Source organism: Chlorocebus sabaeus, chromosome X (assembly GCF_047675955.1).
Source record: "Chlorocebus sabaeus isolate Y175 chromosome X, mChlSab1.0.hap1, whole genome shotgun sequence".
Taxonomy (NCBI): domain Eukaryota; kingdom Metazoa; phylum Chordata; class Mammalia; order Primates; family Cercopithecidae; genus Chlorocebus; species Chlorocebus sabaeus.
This window is the reverse complement of record NC_132933.1, coordinates 93,232,664-93,252,935: the sequence shown is the minus strand read 5'-3', so window position 1 is coordinate 93,252,935 and position 20,272 is coordinate 93,232,664.

The following is a 20,272-nucleotide window of genomic DNA, read 5'->3' as shown; positions in this document are numbered from 1 at the left end:
CCAAATATCACTTTACCAATTCCACAAGAACAGCCTTAGCGAAAGGCTTCTTGAAGGGAAAGATGTTACTCTGTGAGATGAATTAACAGAACACAGAGCAGTTTCTCAGAAAGCCTCTTTCCAGCTTTGAACTGAAGATATTTCCTTTTTCACCATAGCGCTCTATGGGCTTCCAAATATCACTTTGCCAATTCCACAAGAACAACCTTAGCGAAAGGCTTCTTGAAGGGAAAGATGTAACTCTCTGAGATGAATTAACAGAACACAGAGCAGTTTCTCAGAAAGCTTCTTTCCAGTTTTGAACGGAAGATATTTCCTTTTTCACCATAGCCCACTATGGGCTTGAAAATATCCCTTTGCCAATTCCACAAGAACAGCCTTAGCGAAAGGCTTCTTGAAGGGAAAGATGTAAATCTATGAGATGAATTAACAGAACACAGAGCAGTTTCTCAGAAAGCTTCTCTCCAGTTTTGAACGGAAGATATTTCCTTTTTCAACATAGCCCTCTATGGGCTTCCAAATATCACTTTACCAATTCCACAAGAACAGCCTTAGCGAAAGTCTTCTTGAAGGGAAAGATGTAACTCTGTGAGATGAATTAACAGAACACAGAGCAGTTTCTCAGAAAGCTTCTTTCCAGTTTTGAACGGAAGATATTTCCTTTTTCACCATAGCCCTCTATGGGATTCCAAATATCACTTTGCCAATTCCACAAGAACAACCTTAGCGAAAGGCTTCTTGAAGGGAAAGATGTAACTCTGTGAGATGAATTATCAGAACACAGAGCAGTTTCTCAGAAAGCTTCTTTCTAGTTTTGAACGGAAGATATTTCCTTTTTCACCATAGCCCTCTATGGGCTTCCAAATATCCCTTTGCCAATTCCACAAGAACAGCCTTAGCGAAAGGCTTCTTGAAGGGAAAGATGTAACTCTGTGAGATGAATTAACAGAACACAGAGCAGTTTCTCAGAAAGCTTCTTTCCAGTTTTGAACGGAAGATATTTCCTTTTTCACCATAGCCCTCTATGGTCTTCCAAATATCACTTTGCCAATTCCACAAGAACAGCCTTAGCGAAAGGCTTCTTGAAGGGAAAGATGTAACTCTGTGAGATGAATTAACAGAACACAGAGCAGTTTCTCAGAAAGCTTCTTTCCAGTTTTGAACGGAAGATATTTCGTTTTTCACCGTAGCCCTCTATGGGCTTCCAAATATCCCTTTGCCAGTTCAACAAGAACAGCCTTAGCGAAAGGCTTCTTGAAGGGAAAGATGTAACTCTGTGAGTTGAATTAACAGAACACAGAGCAGTTTATCAGAAAGTTTCTTTCCAGTTTTGAACGGAAGATATTTCCTTTTTCACCGTAGCCCTCTATGGGATTCCAAATATCACTTTGCCAATTCCACAAGAACAGCCTTAGCGAAAGGCTTCTTGAAGGGAAAGATGTAACTCTATGAGATGAATTAACAGAACACAGAGCAGTTTCTCAGAAAGCTTCTTTCCAGTTTTGAACGGAAGATATTTTCTTTTTCACTATAGCCCCCTTTGGGCTTCCAAATACCACTTTGCCAATTCCCCAAGAACAGCCTTAGCGAAAGGCTTCTTGAAGGGAAAGATGTAACTCTGTGAGACGAATTAACAGAACTCTGAGCAGTTTCTCAGAAAGCTTCTTTCCAGTTTTGAACGGAAGATATTTCCTCTTTCACCGTAGCCCTCTATAGTCTTCCAAATATCACTTTCCGTATTCCACAAGAACACCCTTAGCGAATGGCTTCTTGAATGGAAAGATGTAACTCTGTGAGATGAATTAACAGAACACAGAGCAGTTTCTCAGAAAGCTTCTTTCCAGTTTTGAACGGAAGATAATTCCTTTTTCACCATAGCCCTCAATGGGCTTCGAAATATCACTTTGCCAATTCCACAAGAACAGACTTAGCGAAAGGCTTTTTGAAGGGAAAGATGTAACTCTGTGAGATGAATTATCAGAACACAGAGCAGTTTCTCAGAAAGCTTCTTTCCAGTTTTGAACGGAAGATATTTCCTTTTTCACCATAGCCCTCTATGGGCTTCCAAATATCACTTTGCCAATTCCACAAGAACAGCCTTAGCGAAAGGCTTCTTGAAGGGAAAGATGTAACTCTGTGAGATGAATTAACAGAACACAGAGCAGATTCTCAGAAAGCTTCTTTTGAGTTTTGAACGGAAGATATTTCAGATTTCACCGTAGCCCTCTATAGGCTTCCAAATATCACTTTGCGTATTCCACAAGAACACCCTTAGCGAATGGCTTCTTGAATGGAAAGATGCAACTCTGTGAGATGAATTAACAGAACACAGAGCAGTTTCTCAGAAAGCTTCTTTCCAGTTTTGCACGGAACATATTTCCTTTTTCACCGTAGCCCTCTATGGGCTTCCAAATATCACTTTGCCAATTCCACAAGAACAGCCTTAGCGAAAGGCTTCTTGAAGGGAAAGATGTAACTCTGTGAGGTGAATTAACAGAACACAGAGCAGTTTCTCAGAAAGCTTCTTTCCAGTTTTGAACGCAAGATACTTCCTTTTTCACCATAGCCCTCAATGGGCTTCGAAATATCACTTTGCCAATTCCACAAGAACAGCTTTAGCGAAAGGCTTCTTGAAGGGATAGATGTAACTCTGTGAGATGAATTAACATAACACAGAGCAGTTTTTCAGAAAGCTTCTTTCCAGTTTTGAACGGAAGATATTTCCTTTTTCACCATAGCCCTCTATGGGCTTCCAAATATCCCTTTGCCAATTCCACAAGAACAGCCTTAGCGAAAGGCTTCTTGAAGGGAAAGATGTAACTCTGTGAGATGAATTAACAGAACACAGAGCAGTTTCTCAGAAAGCTTCTTTCCAGTTTTGAACGGAAGATATTTCCTTTTTCACCATAGCCCTCTATGGGCTTCCAAATATCACTTTGCCAATTCCACAAGAACAGACTTAGCGATAGGCATCTTGAAGGGAAAGATGTAACTCTCTGAGATGAATTAACAGAACACAGAGCAGTTCCTCAGAAAGCTTCTTTCCAGTATTGAACGGAAGATATTTCGTTTTTCACCGTAGCCCTCTATGGGCTTTCAAATATCCCTTTGCCAACTCCACAAGAACAGCCTTAGCGAAAGGCTTCTTGAAGGGAAAGATGTAACTCTGTGAGATGAAGTAACGGAACACAGAGCAGTTTCTCAGAAAGCTTCTTTCCAGTTTTGAACGGAAGATACTTCCTTTTTCACCATAGCCCTCAATGGGCTTCGAAATATCACTTTGCCAATTCCACAAGAACAGCCTTAGCGAAAGGCTTCTTGAAGGGAAAGATGTAACTCTGTGAGATGAATTAACAGAACACAGAGCAGTTTCTCAGAAAGCTTCTTTCCAGTTTTGAACGGAAGATATTTCCTTTTTCAACATAGCCCTCATTGGGCTTCCAAATATCACTTTGCCAATTCCACAAGAACAGACTTAGCAAAAGGTTTCTTGAAGGGAAAGATGTAACTCTGTGAGATGAATTAGCAGAACACAGAGCAGTTTCTCAGAAAGCTGCTTTCCAGTTTTGAACGCAAGATATTTCCTTTTTCACAGTAGCCCTCCATGGACTTCCAAATATCACTTTGCCAATTCCACAAGAACAGCCTTAGCGAAAGGCTTCTTGAAGGGAAAGATGTAACTCTGTGAGTTGAATTAACAGAACACAGAGCAGTTTATCAGAAAGCTTCTTTCCAGTTTTGAACGGAAGATATTTCGTTTTTCACCATAGCCCTCTATGGGCTTCCAAATATCACTTTACCAATTCCACAAGAACAGCCTTAGCGAAAGGCTTCTTGAAGGGAAAGATGTAACTCTGTGAGATGAATTAACAGAACACAGAGTAGTTTCTCAGAAAGCTTCTTTCCAGCTTTGAACTGAAGATATTCCCTTTTTCACCATAGCGCTCTATGGGCTTCCAAATATCACTTTGCCAATTCCACAAGAACAACCTTAGCGAAAGGCTTCTTGAAGGGAAAGATGAAACTCTCTGAGATGAATTAACAGAACACAGAGCAGTTTCTCAGAAAGCTTCTTTCCAGTTTTGAACGGAAGATATTTCCTTTTTCACCATAGCCCTCTATGGGCTTGAAAATATCCCTTTGCCAATTCCAGAAGAACAGCCTTAGCGAAAGGCTTCTTGAAGGGAAAGATGTAACTCTGTGAGATGAATTAACAGAACACAGAGCAGTTTCTCAGAAAGCTTCTCTCCAGTTTTGAACGGAAGATATTTCCTTTTTCAACATAGCCCTCTATGGTCTTCCAAATATCACTTTACCAATTCCACAAGAACAGCCTTAGCGAAAGTCTTCTTGAAGGGAAAGATGTAACTCTGTGAGATGAATTAACAGAACACAGAGCAGTTTCTCAGAAAGCTTCTCTCCAGTTTTGAACGGAAGATATTTCCTTTTTCACCATAGCCCTCTATGGGCTTCCAAATATCACTTTGCCAATTCCACAAGAACAGCCTTAGCGAAAGGCTTCTTGAAGGGAAAGATATAACTCTGAGAGATGAGTTATCAGAACACAGAGCAGTTTCTCAGAAAGCTTCTTTCCAGTTTTGAACGGAAGATATTTCCTTTTTCACCATAGCCCTCTTTGGGCTTCCAAATACCACTTTGCCAATTCCACAAGAACAGCCTTAGTGAAAGGCTTCTAGAAGGGAAAGATGTAACTCTGTGAGACGAATTAACAGAACACAGAGCAGTTTCTCAGAAAGCTTCTTTCCAGTTTTGAACGGAAGGTATTTCAGATTTCACCGTAGCCCTCTATAGGCTTCCAAATATCACTTTGCGTATTCCACAAGAACACCCTTAGCGAATGGCTTCTTGAATGGAAAGATGCAACTCTGTGAGATGAATTAACAGAACACAGATCAGTTTCTCAGAAAGCTTCTTTCCAGTTTTGCACGGAACATATTTCCTTTTTCACCGTAGCCCTCTATGGGCTTCCAAATATCACTTTGCCCACTCCACAAGAACAGCCTTAGCGAAAGGCTTCTTGAAGGGAAAGATGTAACTCTGTGAGATGAATTAACAGAACACAGAGCAGTTTATCAGAAAGCTTCTTTCCAGTTTTGAACGGAAGATATTTCGTTTTTCACCATAGCCCTCTATGGGCTTCCAAATATAACTTTACCAATTCCACAAGGACAGCCTTAGCGAAAGGCTTCTTGAAGGGAAAGATGTAACTCTGTGAGATGAATTAACAGAACACAGAGCAGTTTCTCAGAAAGCTTCTTTCCAGCTTTGAACTGAAGATATTTCCTTTTTCACCATAGCGCTCTATGGGCTTCCAAATATCACTTTGCCAATTCCACAAGAACAACCTTAGCGAAAGGCTTCTTGAAGGGAAAGATGTAACTCTCTGAGATGAATTAACAGAACACAGAGCAGTTTCTCAGAAAGCTTCTTTCCAGTTTTGAACGGAAGATATTTCCTTTTTCACCATAGCCCTCTATGGGCTTGAAAATATCCCTTTGCCAATTCCACAAGAACAGCCTTAGCGAAAGGCTTCTTGAAGGGAAAGATGTAACTCTGTGAGATGAATTAACAGAACACAGAGCAGTTTCTCAGAAAGCTTCTCTCCAGTTTTGAACGGAAGATATTTCCTTTTTCAACATAGCCCTCTATGGGCTTCCAAATATCACTTTACCAATTCCACAAGAACAGCCTTAGCGAAAGTCTTCTTGAAGGGAAAGATGTAACGCTGTGAGATGAATTAACAGAACACAGAGCAGTTTCTCAGAAAGCTTCTTTCCAGTTTTGAACGGAAGATATTTCCTTTTTCACCATAGCCTCTATGGGATTCCAAATATCACTTTGCCAATTCCACAAGAACAACCTTAGCGAAAGGCTTCTTGAAGGGAAAGATGTAAATCTGTGAGATGAATTATCAGAACACAGAGCAGTTTCTCAGAAAGCTTCTTTCTAGTTTTGAACGGAAGATATTTCCTTTTTCACCATAGCCCTCTATGGGCTTCCAAATATCACTTTGCCAATTCCACAAGAACAGCCTTAGCGAAAGGCTTCTTGAAGGGAAAGATGTAACTCTGTTAGATGAATTAACAGAACACAGAGCAGTTTCTCAGAAAGCTTCTTTCCAGTTTTGAACGGAAGATATTTCGTTTTTCACCGTAGCCCTCTATGGGCTTCCAAATATCCCTTTGCCAGTTCAACAAGAACAGCCTTAGCGAAAGGCTTCTTGAAGGGAAAGATGTAACTCTGTGAGATGAATTAACAGAACACAGAGCAGTTTCTCAGAAAGCTTCTTTCCAGTTTTGAACGGAAGATATTTCCTATTTCACCGTAGCCCTCTATAGTCTTCCAAATATCTCTTTGCGTATTCCAAAAGAACACCCTTAGCGAATGGCTTCTTGAATGGAAAGATGCACCCCTGTGAGATGAATTAACAGAACACAGAGCAGTTTCTCAGAAAGCTTCTTTCCAGTTTTGGACGGAACATATTTCCTTTTTCACCATAGCCCTCTATGGGCTTCCAAATATCACTTTGCCAATTCCACAAGAACAGCCTTAGCGAAAGGCTTCTTGAATGGAAAGATGTAACTCTGTGAGATGAATTAACAGAACACAGAGCAGTTTCCCAGAAAGCTTCTTTCCAGTTTTGAACGGAAGATAATTCCTTTTTCACCATAGCCCTCAAAGGGCTTCGAAATATCACTTTGCCAATTCCACAAGAACAACCTTAGCGAAAGGCTTCTTGAAGGGAAAGATGTAGCTCTGTGAGATGAATTAACAGAACACAGAGCAGTTTCTCAGAAAGCTTCTTTCCAGTTTTGAACGGAAGATATTTCCTTTTTCACCATAGCCCTCTATGGGCTTCCAAATATCACTTTGCCAATTCCACAAGAACAGCCTTAGTGAAAGGCTTCTTGAAGGGAAAGATGTAACTCTGTGAGATGATTAACAGAACACAGAGCAGTTTCTCAGAAAGCTTCTTTCCAGTTTTGTACGGAAGATATTTCCTATTTCACCGTAGCCCTCTATAGGCTTCCAAATATCACTTTGCGTATTCCACAAGAACACCCTTAGCGAATGGCTTCTTGAATGGAAAGATTCAACTCTGTGAGATGAATTAACAGAACACAGAGCAGTTTCTCAGAAAGCTTCTTTCCAGTTTTGAACGGAAGATACTTCCTTTTTCACCATAGCCCTCAATGGGCTTCGAAATATCACTTTTCCAATTCCACAAGAACAGCCTTAGCGATAGGCTTCTTGAAGGGAAAGATGTAACTCTGTGAGATGAATTAACAGAACACAGAGCAGTTTCTCAGAAAGCTTCTTTCCAGTTTTGAACGGAAGATATTTCGTTTTTCACCATAGCCCTCTATGGGCTTCCAAATATCCCTTTGCCAACTCCACAAGAACAGCCTTAGCGAAAGGCTTCTTGAAGGGAAAGATGTAAGTCTGTGAGATGAATTAACAGAACACAGAGCAGTTTCTCAGAAAGCTTCTTTCCAGTTTTGAATGGAAGATACTTCCTTTTTCACCGTAGCCCTCTATGGGCTTCCAAATATCACTTTGCCCACTCCACAAGAACAGCCTTAGCGAAAGGCTTCTTGAAGGGAAAGATGTAACTCTGTGAGATGAATTAACAGAACACAGAGCAGTTTCTCAGAAAGCTTCTTTCCAGTTTTGAAAGGAAGATACTTCCTTTTTCACCATAGCCCTCAATGGGCTTCGAAATATCACTTTGCCAATTCCACAAGAACAGCTTTAGCGAAAGGCTTCTTGAAGGGATAGATGTAACTCTGTGAGATGAATTAACATAACACAGAGCAGTTTTTCAGAAAGCTTCTTTCCAGTTTTGAACGGAAGATATTTCCTTTTTCACCATAGCCCTCTATGGGCTTCCAAATATCACTTTGCCAATTCCACAAGAACAGCCTTAGCGAAAGGCTTCTTGAAGGGAAAGATGTAACTCTGTGAGATGAATTAACAGAACACAGAGCAGTTTCTCAGAAAGCTTCTTTCCAGTTTTGAACGGAAGATATTTCCTTTTTCACCATAGCATTCTATGGGCTTCCAAATATCACTTTGCCAATTCCACAAGAACAGACTTAGAGATAGGCTTCTTGAAGGGAAAGATGTAACTCTGTGAAATGAATTAACAGAACACAGAGCAGTTCCTCAGAAAGCTTCTTTCCAGTATTGAACGGAAGATATTTCGTTTTTCACCGTAGCCCTCTATGGGCTTCCAAATATCCCTTTGCCAACTCCACAAGAACAGCCTTAGCGAAAGGCTTCTTGAAGGGAAAGATGTAACACTGTGAGATGAATTAACAGAACACAGAGCAGTTTCTCAGAAAGCTTCTTTCCAGTTTTGAACGGAAGATACTTCCTTTTTCACCATAGCCCTCAATGGGCTTCGAAATATCACTTTGCCAATTCCACAAGAACAGCCTTAGCGAAAGGCTTCTTGAAGGGAAAGATGTAACTCTGTGAGATGAATTAACAGAACACAGAGCAGTTTCTCAGAAAGCTTCTTTCCAGTTTTGAACGGAAGATATTTCCTTTTTCAACATAGCCCTCTATGGGCTTCCAAATATCACTTTGCCAATTCCACAAGAACAGACTTAGCGAAAGGTTTCTTGAAGGGAAAGATGTAACTCTGTGAGATGAATTAACAGAACACAGAGCAGTTTCTCAGAAAGCTTCTTTCCAGTTTTGAACGCAAGATATTTCGTTTTTCACAGTAGCCCTCCATGGACTTCCAAATATCACTTTGCCAATTCCACAAGAACAGCCTTAGCGAAAGGCTTCTTGAAGGGAAATATGTAACTCTGTGAGTTGAATTAACAGAACACAGAGCAGTTTATCAGAAAGCTTCTTTCCAGTTTTGAACGGAAGATATTTCGTTTTTCACCATAGCCCTCTATGGGCTTCCAAATATCACTTTACCAATTCCACAAGAACAGCCTTAGCGAAAGGCTTCTTGAAGGGAAAGATGTAACTCTGTGAGATGAATTAACAGAACACAGAGCAGTTTCTCAGAAAGCCTCTTTCCAACTTTGAACTGAAGATATTTCCTTTTTCACCATAGCGCTCTATGGGCTTCCAAATATCACTTTGCCAATTCCACAAGAACAACCTTAGCGAAAGGCTTCTTGAAGGGAAAGATGTAACTCTCTGAGATGAATTAACAGAACACAGAGCAGTTTCTCAGAAAGCTTCTTTCCAGTTTTGAACGGAAGATATTTCCTTTTTCACCATAGCCCTCTATGGGCTTGAAAATATCCCTTTGCCAATTCCACAAGAACAGCCTTAGCGAAAGGCTTCTTGAAGGGAAAGATGTAAATCTATGAGATGAATTAACAGAACACAGAGCAGTTTCTCAGAAAGCTTCTCTCCAGTTTTGAACGGAAGATATTTCCTTTTTCAACATAGCCCTCTATGGGCTTCCAAATATCACTTTACCAATTCCACAAGAACAGCCTTAGCGAAAGTCTTCTTGAAGGGAAAGATGTAACTCTGTGAGATGAATTAACAGAACACAGAGCAGTTTCTCAGAAAGCTTCTTTCCAGTTTTGAACGGAAGATATTTCCTTTTTCACCATAGCCCTCTATGGGATTCCAAATATCACTTTGCCAATTCCACAAGAACAACCTTAGCGAAAGGCTTCTTGAAGGGAAAGATGTAACTCTGTGAGATGAATTATCAGAACACAGAGCAGTTTCTCAGAAAGCTTCTTTCTAGTTTTGAACGGAAGATATTTCCTTTTTCACCATAGCCCTCTATGGGCTTCCAAATATCACTTTGCCAATTCCACAAGAACAGCCTTAGCGAAAGGCTTCTTGAAGGGAAAGATGTAACTCTGTGAGATGAATTAACAGAACACAGAGCAGTTTCTCAGAAAGCTTCTTTCCAGTTTTGAACGGAAGATATTTCCTTTTTCACCATAGCCCTCTATGGTCTTCCAAATATCACTTTGCCAATTCCACAAGAACAGCCTTAGCGAAAGGCTTCTTGAAGGGAAAGATGTAACTCTGTGAGATGAATTAACAGAACACAGAGCAGTTTCTCAGAAAGCTTCTTTCCAGTTTTGAACGGAAGATATTTCGTTTTTCACCGTAGCCCTCTATGGGCTTCCAAATATCCCTTTGCCAGTTCAACAGGAACAGTCTTAGCGAAAGGCTTCTTGAAGGGAAAGATGTAACTCTGTGAGATGAATTAACAGAACACAGAGCAGTTTCTCAGAAAGCTTCTCTCCAGTTTTGAACGGAAGATATTTCCTTTTTCACCATAGCCCTCTATGGGCTTCCAAATATCACTTTGCCAATTCCACAAGAACAGCCTTAGCGAAAGGCTTCTTGAAGGGAAAGATGTAACTCTGTGAGATGAATTAACAGAACACAGAGCAGTTTCTCAGAAAGCTTCTTTCCAGTTTTGAACGGAAGATATTTCGTTTTTCACCGTAGCCCTCTATGGGCTTCCAAATATCCCTTTGCCAGTTCAACAAGAACAGCCTTAGCGAAAGGCTTCTTGAAGGGAAAGATGTAACTCTGTGAGATGAATTAACAGAACACAGAGCAGTTTCTCAGAAAGCTTCTCTCCAGTTTTGAACGGAAGATATTTCCTTTTTCACCATAGCCCTCTATGGGCTTCCAAATATCACTTTGCCAATTCCACAAGAACAGCCTTAGCGAAAGGCTTCTTGAAGGGAAAGATATAACTCTGAGAGATGAATTGACAGAACACAGAGCAGTTTCTCAGAAAGCTTCTTTCCAGTTTTGAACGGAAGATATTTCCTTTTTCACCGTAGCCCTCTATGGGCTTCCAAATATCACTTTGCCAATTCCACAAGAACAGCCTTAGCGAAAGGCTTCTTGAAGGGAAAGATGTAACTCTGTGAGATGAATTAACGGAACACAGAGCAGTTTCTCAGAAAGCTTCTTTCCAGTTTTGAACGGAATATATTTACTTTTTCACTATAGCCCTCTTTGGGCTTCCAAATACCACCTTGCCAATTCCACAAGAACAGCCTTAGCGAAAGGCTTCTTGAAGGGAAAGATGTAACTCTGTGAGATGAATTAACAGAACACAGAGCAGTTTCTCAGAAAGCTTCTTTCCAGTTTTGAACGGAAGATATTTCCTCTTTCACCGTAGCCCTCTATAGTCTTCCAAATATCTCTTTGCGTATTCCACAAGAACACCCTTAGCGAATGGCTTCTTGAATGGAAAGATGCACCCCTGTGAGATGAATTAACAGAACACAGAGCAGTTTCTCAGAAAGCTTCTTTCCAGTTTTGGACGGAACATATTTCCTTTTTCACCATAGCGCTCTATGGGCTTCCAAATTTCACTTTGCCAATTCCACAAGAACAGCCTTAGCGAAACGCTTCTTGAAGGGAAAGATGTAACTCTGTGAGATGAATTAACAGAACACAGAGCAGTTTCTCAGAAAGCTTCTTTCCAGTTTTGAACGGAAGATACTTCCTTTTTCACCATAGCCCTCAATGGGCTTCGAAATATCACTTTTCCAATTCCACAAGAACAGCCTTAGCGATAGGCTTCTTGAACGGAAAGATGTAACTCTGTGAGATGAATTAACAGAACACAGAGCAGTTTCTCAGAAAGTTTCTTTCCAGTTTTGAACGGAAGATATTTCGTTTTTCACCATAGCCCTCTATGGGCTTCCAAATATCCCTTTGCCAACTCCACAAGAACAGCCTTAGCGAAAGGCTTCTTGAAGGGAAAGATGTAAGTCTGTGAGATGAATTAACAGAACACAGAGCAGTTTCTCAGAAAGCTTCTTTCCAGTTTTGAACGGAAGATACTTCCTTTTTCACCGTAGCCCTCTATGGGCTTCCAAATATTACTTTGCCCACTCCACAAGAACAGCCTTAGCGAAAGGCTTCTTGAATGGAAAGATGTAACTCTGTGAGATGAATTAACAGAACACAGAGCAGTTTCTCAGAAAGTTTCTTTCCAGTTTTGAACGGAAGATACTTCCTTTTTCACCATAGCCCTCAATGGGCTTCGAAATATCACTTTGCCAATTCCACAAGAACAGCTTTAGCGAAAGGCTTCTTGAAGGGATAGATGTAACTCTGTGAGATGAATTAACATAACACAGAGCAGTTTTTCAGAAAGCTTCTTTCCAGTTTTGAACGGAAGATATTTCCTTTTTCACCATAGCCCTCTATGGGCTTCCAAATATCACTTTGCCAATTCCACAAGAACAGCCTTAGCGAAAGGCTTCTTGAAGGGAAAGATGTAACTCTGTGAGATGAATTAACAGAACACAGAGCAGTTTCTCAGAAAGCTTCTTTCCAGTTTTGAACGGAAGATATTTCCTTTTTCACCATAGCATTCTATGGGCTTCCAAATATCACTTTGCCAATTCCACAAGAACAGACTTAGAGATAGGCTTCTTGAAGGGAAAGATGTAACTCTATGAGATGAATTAACAGAACACAGAGCAGTTCCTCAGAAAGCTTCTTTCCAGTATTGAACGGAAGATATTTCGTTTTTCACCGTAGCCCTCTATGGGCTTCCAAATATCCCTTTGCCAACTCCACAAGAACAGCCTTAGCGAAAGGCTTCTTGAAGGGAAAGATGTAACTCTGTGAGATGAATTAACAGAACACAGAGCAGTTTCTCAGAAAGCTTCTTTCCAGTTTTGAACGGAAGATACTTCCTATTTCACCATAGCCCTCATTGGGCTTCGAAATATCACTTTGCCAATTCCACAAGAACAGCCTTAGCGAAAGGCTTCTTGAAGGGAAAGATGTAACTCTGTGAGATGAATTAACAGAACACAGAGCAGTTTCTCAGAAAGCTTCTTTCCAGTTTTGAACGAAGATATTTCCTTTTTCAACATAGCCCTCTATGGGCTTCCAAATATCACTTTGCCAATTCCACAAGAACAGACTTAGCGAAAGGATTCTTGAAGGGAAAGATGTAACTCTGTGAGATGAATTAACAGAACACAGAGCAGTTTCTCAGAAAGCTTCTTTCCAGTTTTTAACGCAAGATATTTCCTTTTTCACAGTAGCCCTCCATGGACTTCCAAATATCACTTTGCCAATTCCACAAGAACAGCCTTAGCGAAAGGCTTCTTGAAGGGAAAGATGTAACTCTGTGAGTTGAATTAACAGAACACAGAGCAGTTTATCAGAAAGCTTCTTTCCAGTTTTGAACGGAAGATATTTCGTTTTTCACCATAGCCCTCTATGGGCTTCCAAATATCACTTTACCAATTCCACAAGAACAGCCTTAGCGAAAGGCTTCTTGAAGGGAAAGATGTAACTCTGTGAGATGAATTAACAGAACACAGAGCAGTTTCTCAGAAAGCTTCTTTCCAGCTTTGAACTGAAGATATTTCCTTTTTCACCATAGCGCTCTATGGGCTTCCAAATATCACTTTGCCTATTCCACAAGAACAACCTTAGCGAAAGGCTTCTTGAAGGGAAAGATGTAACTCTGTGAGATGAATTATCAGAACACAGAGCAGTTTCTCAGAAAGCTTCTTTCTAGTTTTGAACGGAAGATATTTCCTTTTTCACCATAGCCCTCTATGGGCTTCCAAATATCCCTTTGCCAATTCCACAAGAACAGCCTTAGCGAAAGGCTTCTTGAAGGGAAAGATGTAACTCTGTGAGATGAATTAACAGAACACAGAGCAGTTTCTCAGAAAGCTTCTTTCCAGTTTTGAACGGAAGATAATTCCTTTTTCAACATAGCCCTCTATGGGCTTCCAAATACCCCTTTGCCAATTCAACAAAACAGCCTTAGCAAAAGGCTTCTTGAAGGGAAAGATGTAACTCTGTGAGATGATTAACAGAATACAGAGCAGTTTCTCAGAAAGCTTCTTTCCAGTTTTGAACGGAAGATATTTCCTATTTCACCGTAGCCCTCTATAGGCTTCCAAATATCACTTTGCGTATTCCACAAGAACACCCTTAGCGAATGGCTTCTTGAATGGAAAGATGCAACTCTGTGAGATGAATTAACAGAACACAGAGCAGTTTCTCAGAAAGCTTCTTTCCAGTTTTGGACGGAAGATATTTCCTTTTTCACCATAGCCCTCTATGGGCTTCCAAATATCACTTTGCCAATTCCACAAGAACAACCTTAGCGAAAGGCTTCTTGAAGGGAAAGATGTAACTCTGTGAGATGAATTAACAGAACACAGAGCAGTTTCTCAGATAGCTTCTTTCCAGTATTGAACGGAAGATATTTCCTTTTTCACCATAGCCCTCTATGGGCTTCCAAATATCCCTTTGCCAATTCCACAACAACAGCCTTAGCGAAAGGCTTCTTGAAGGGAAAGATGTAACTCTGTGAGATGAATTAACAGAACACAGAGCAGTTTCTCAGAAATCTTCTTGCCAGTTTTAAATGGAAGATATTTCCTTTTTCACCATATTACTCTATGGGCTTCCAAATATCACTTTGCCAACTCCACAAGAACAGCCTTAGCGAAAGGCTTCTTGAAGGGAAAGATGTAACTCTGTGAGATGAATTAACAGAACACAGAGCAGTTTCTCAGAAAGCTTCTTTCCAGTTTTGAACGGAAGATATTTCCTTTTTCATCATAGCCCTCAATGGGCTTCGAAATATCACTTTGCCAATTCCACAAGAACAGCCTTAGCGAAAGGCTTCTTGAAGGGAAAGATGTAACTCTGTGAGATGAATTAACAGAACACAGTGCAGTTTCTCAGAAAGCTTCTTTCCAGTTTTGAACGGAAGATATTTCCTTTTTCACCATAGCCCTCTATGGGCTTCCAAATATCACTTTGCCAATTCCACAAGAACAGACTTAGCGAAAGGTTTCTTGAAGGGAAAGATGTAACTTTGTGAGATGAATTAACAGAACACAGAGCAGTTTCTCAGAAAGCTTCTTTCAAATATTGAACGCAAGATATTTCCTTTTTCACAGTAGCCCTCCATGGACTTCCAAATATCACTTTGCCAATTCACCAAGAACACCCTTAGCGAAAGGCTTCTTGAAGGGAAAGATGTAACTCTGTGAGCTGAATTAACAGAACACAGAGTAGTTTATCAGAAAGCTTCTTTAGAGTTTTGAATGGAAGATATTTCGTTTTTCACCATAGCCCTCTATGGGCTTCCAAATATCACTTTACCAATTCCACAAGAACAGCCTTAGCGAAAGGCTTCTTGAAGGGAAAGATGTAACTCCGTGAGATGAATTAACAGAACACAGAGCAGTTTCTCAGAAAGCTTCTCTCCAGTTTTGAACGGAAGATATTTCCTTTTTCACCATAGCCCACTATGGGATTCCAAATATCACTTTGCCAATTCCACAAGAACAACCTTAGCGAAAGGCTTCTTGAAGGGAAAGATGTAACTCTGTGAGATGAATTAACAGAACACAGAGCAGTTTCTCAGAAAGCTTCTTTCCAGTTTTGAACGGAAGATATTTCCTTTTTCAACATAGCCCTCTATGGGCTTCCAAATATCCCTTTGCCAATTCCACAAGAACAGCCATAGCGAAAGGCTTCTTGAAGGGAAAGATGTAACTCTGGAGATGAATTAACAGAACACAGAGCAGTTTCTCAGAAAGCTTCTTTCCAGTTTTGAACGGAAGATATTTCCTTTTTCACCATAGCCCTCTATGGTCTTCCAAATATCATTTTGCCAATTCCACAAGAACAGCCTTAGCGAAAGGCTTCTTGAAGGGAAAGATGTAACTCTGTGAGATGAATTAACAGAACACAGAGCAGTTTCTCAGAAAGCTTCTTTCCAGTTTTGAACGGAAGATACTTCCTTTTTCACCGTAGCCCTCAATGGGCTTCGAAATATCACTTTGCGAATTCCCCAAGAACAGCCTTAGCGAAAGGCTTCTTGAAGGGAAAGATGTAACTCTGTGAAATGAATTAACAGAACACAGTGCAGTTTCTCAGAAAGCTTCTTTCCAGTTTTGAACGGAAGATATTTCCTTTTTCACCATAGCCCTCTATGGGCTTCCAAATATCACTTTGCCAATTCCACAAGAACAGACTTAGCGAAAGGTTTCTTGAAGGGAAAGATGTAACTTTGTGAGATGAATTAACAGAACACAGAGCAGTTTCTCAGAAAGCTTCTTTCAAATATTGAACGCAAGATATTTCTTTTTCACAGTAGCCCTCCATGGACTTCCAAATATCACTTTGCCAATTCACCAAGAACACCCTTAGCGAAAGGCTTCTTGAAGGGAAAGATGTAACTCTGTGAGTTGAATTAACAGAACACAGAGTAGTTTATCAGAAAGCTTCTTTCCAGTTTTGAATGGAAGATATTTCGTTTTTCACCATAGCCCTCTATGGGCTTCCAAATATCACTTTACCAATTCCACAAGAACAGCCTTAGCGAAAGGCTTCTTGAAGGGAAAGATGTAACTCTGTGAGATGAATTAACAGAACACAGAGCAGTTTCTCAGAAAGCTTCTCTCCAGTTTTGAACGGAAGATATTTCCTTTTTCAACTTAGCCCTCTATGGGCTTCCAAATATCACTTTACCAATTCCACAAGAACAGCCTTAGCGAAAGTCTTCTTGAAGGGAAAGATGTAACTCTGTGAGATGAATTAACAGAACACAGAGCAGTTTCTCAGAAAGCTTCTTTCCAGTTTTGAACGGAAGATATTTCCTTTTTCACCATAGCCCTCTATGGGATTCCAAATATCACTTTGCCAATTTCACAAGAACAGCCTTAGCGAAAGGCTTCTTGAAGGGAAAGATGTAACTCTGTGAGATGAATTAACAGAACACAGAGCAGTTTCTCAGAAAGCTTCTTTCCAGTTTTGAACGGAAGATATTTCCTTTTTCACCATAGCCCTCTATGGTCTTCCAAATATCACTTTGCCAATTCCACAAGAACAGCCTTAGCGAAAGGCTTCTTGAAGGGAAAGATGTAACTCTGTTAGATGAATTAACAGAACACAGAGCAGTTTCTCAGAAAGCTTCTTTGCAGTTTTGAACGGAAGATATTTCGTTTTTCACCGTAGCCCTCTATGGGCTTCCAAATATCCCTTTGCCAGTTCAACAAGAACAGCCTTAGCGAAAGGCTTCTTGAAGGGAAAGATGTAACTCTGTGAGATGAATTAACAGAACACAGAGCAGTTTCTCAGAAAGCTTCTCTCCAGTTTTGAACGGAAGATATTTCCTTTTTCACCATAGCCCTCTATGGGCTTCCAAATATCACGTTGCCAATTCCACAAGAACAGCCTTAGCGAAAGGCTTCTTGAAGGGAAAGATATAACTCTGAGAGATGAATTGACAGAACACAGAGCAGTTTCTCAGAAAGCTTCTTTCCAGTTTTGAACGGAAGGTATTTCCTTTTTCACCGTAGCCCTCTATGGGCTTCCAAATATCACTTTGCCAATTCCACAAGAACAGCCTTAGCGAAAGGCTTCTTGAAGGGAAAGATGTAACTCTGTGAGATGAATTAACAGAACACAGAGCAGTTTCTCAGAAAGCTTCTTTCCAGTTTTTAAAGGAAGATACTTCCTTTTTCACCATAGCCCTCTATGGGATTCCAAATATCACTTTGCCAATACCACAAGAACAATCTTAGCGAAAGGCTTCTTGAAGGGAAAGATGTAACTCTGTGAGATGAATTAACAGAACACAGAGCAGTTTCTCAGAAAGCTTCTTTCCAGTTTTGAACGGAAGATATTTCCTTTTTCACCATAGCCCTATAAGGGCCTCCAAATATCCCTTTGCCAATTCCACAAGAACAGCCTTAGCGAAAGGCTTCTTGAAGGGAAAGATGTAACTCTGTGAGATGAATTAACAGAACACAGAGCAGTTTCTCAGAAAGCTTCTTTCCAGTTTTGAAAGGAAGATACTTCCTTTTTCACCATCGTCCTCTAAGGGCTTCCAAATATCACTTTGCCAAATCCGCAAGAACAGCCTTAGCGAAAGGCTTCTTGAGGGAAAGATGTAACTCTGTGAGATGAATTAACAGAACACAGAGCAGTTTCTCAGAAAGCTTCTTTCCAGTTTTGAACGGAGGATATTTCCTTTTTCACCATAGCCCTCTATGGGCTTCCAAATATCACTTTTCCAATTCCACAAGAAGAGCCTTAGCGAAAGGCTTCTTGAAGGGAAAGATGTAACTCTGTGAGTTGAATTAACAGAACACAGAGCAGTTTCTCAGAAAGCTTCTTTCCAGTTTTGAACGGAAGATATTACCTTTTTCACCATAGCCCTCTTTGGGCTTCCAAATAACCCTTCGCCAATTCCACAAGAACTGCCTTAGCGAAGGGCTTCTTGAAGGGAAAGATGTAACTCTGTGAGATGAATTAACAGAACACAGAGCAGTTTCTCAGAAAGCTTCTTTCCAGTTTTGAACGGAAGATATTTCCTTTTTCACCATAGCCCTCTATGGGCTTCCAAATATCACTTTGCCAATTCCACAAGAACAACCTTAGCGAAAGGCTTCTTGAAGAGAAAGATGTAACTCTGTGAGATGAATTAACAGAACACAGAGCAGTTTCTCAGAAAGCTTCTTTCCAGTTTTGAACGGAAGATATTTCCTTTTTCACCATAGCCCTCTGTGGGCTTCCAAATATCACTTTGCCAATTCCACAAGAACAGACTTAGCGAAAGGCTTCTTGAAGGGAAAGATGTAACTCTGTGAGAGGAATTAATAGAACACACAGCAGTTTCTCTGAAAGCTTCTTTCAAATTTTGAACGAAAGATATTTCCTTTTTCACCATAGCCCACTATGGGCTTCCAAATATCACTTTGCCAATTCCACAAGAACAGCCTTAGCGAAAGGCTTCTTGAAGGGAAAGATGTAACTCTGTGAGATGAATTAACAGAACACAGAGCAGTTTCTCAGAAAGCTTCTTTCCAATATTGAACGCAACATATTTCCTTTTTCACAGTAGCCCTCCATGGACTTCCAACTATCACTTTGCCAATTCCACAAGAATAGCCTTAGCGAAAGGCTTCTTGAAGGGAAAGATGTAACTCTGTGAGATGAATTAACAGAACACAGAGCAGTTTCTCAGAAAGCTTCTTTCCAGTTTTGAACGGAAGATATTTCCTTTTTCACCATAGCCCTATAAGGGCCTCCAAATATCCCATTGCCAATTCCACAAGAACAGCCTTAGCGAAAGGATTCATGAAGGGAAAGGTGTAACTCTGTGAGATGAATTAACAGAACGCAGAGCAGTTTCTCAGAAAGCTTCTTTCCAGTTTTGAACGAAGATATTTCCTTTTTCATCGTAGCCCTCTATGGGCTTCCAAATATCACTTTGCCAATTCCACAAGAACAGCCTTAGCGAAAGGCTTCTTGAAGGGAAAGATGTAACTCTGTGAGAGGAATTAATAGAACACAGAGCAGTTTCTCAGAAAGCTTCTTTCCAATTTTGAACGGAAGATATTTCCTTTTTCACCATAGCCCTCTATGGGCTTCCAAATATCCCTTTTCCAATTCCGCAAGAACAACCTTAGCGAAAGGCTTCTTGAAGGGAAAGATGTAACTCTGTGAGATGAATTAACAGAACACAGAGCAGTTTCTCAGAAAGCTTCTTTCCAGTTTTGAACGGAAGATATTTCCTTTTTCTCCGTAGCCCTCTATGGGCTTCCAAATATCACTTTGCCAATTACACAAGAACAGCCTTAGCGAAAGTCTTCTTCAAGGGAAAGATGTAACTCTGTGAGATGAATTAACAGAACACAGAGCAGTTTCTCAGAAAGCTTCTTTCCAGTTTTGAACGGAAGATATTTCCTTTTTCACCATAGCCCTCTATGGGCTTCCAAATATCCCTTTGCCAATTCCACAAGAACAGCCTAAGCGAAGGGCTTCTTGAAGGGAAAGATGTAACTCTGTGAGATGAATTAACAGAACACAGAGCAGTTTCTCAGAAAGCTTCTTTCCAGTTTTGAACGGAAGATACTTCCTTTTTCACCATAGCCCTCTATGGGCTTCCAAATATCACTTTGCCAATTCCACAAGAACAGCCTTAGCGAAAGGCTTCTTGAAGGGAAAGATGTAACGCTGTGAGATGAATTAACAGAACACAGAGCAGTTTCTCAGAAAGCTTCTTTCCAGTTTTGAACGCAAGATATTTCCTTTTTCACAGTAGCCCTCCATGGACTTCCAAATATCACTTTGCCAATTCCACAAGAACAGCCTTAGCGAAAGGCTTCTTGAAGGGAAAGATGTAACTCTGTGAGTTGAATTAACAGAACACAGAGCAGTTTATCAGAAAGCTTCTTTCCAGTTTTGAACGGAAGATATTTCGTTTTTCACCATA